This window comes from Uranotaenia lowii, chromosome 2 (assembly GCF_029784155.1).
Source record: "Uranotaenia lowii strain MFRU-FL chromosome 2, ASM2978415v1, whole genome shotgun sequence".
In the NCBI taxonomy this organism is placed as follows: Eukaryota; Metazoa; Arthropoda; class Insecta; order Diptera; family Culicidae; genus Uranotaenia; species Uranotaenia lowii.
The window spans coordinates 435396565-435396921 of record NC_073692.1 but is presented as its reverse complement, the minus strand read 5'-3'; positions in this window follow the sequence as shown (position 1 = coordinate 435396921).

Below are 357 nucleotides of genomic sequence, written 5' to 3'. Positions count from 1 at the left end.
TACGCGGGGGGATGATCAGGTTTTGGTGAAAGAAGAAGCGATTTGCATCGCCCTTCGGAGTCTGTCCAATGATGAAGATCTCTAGCCATCCTTTTTTGGAAATCAAAGGATTGTCATGCTAGAAGGAATCTACCCAAAACGACAAGCATCAAATTGTTGAAAAGAAGCTGCTTCAAGTTATTTCATTCTCAACTTTGGTATGACCCAGATTGAGTAATCCCTCTTTCGGTCTTGTACAAATATTTTATCAAACAGTAGGAAGATTTCATTATCATTTCTTTCTCATACTTAAGACAGAAAAGCACCTACACATACATACAGCGACAAAAATACTAACTGCCGAATTTTTCTATTTAT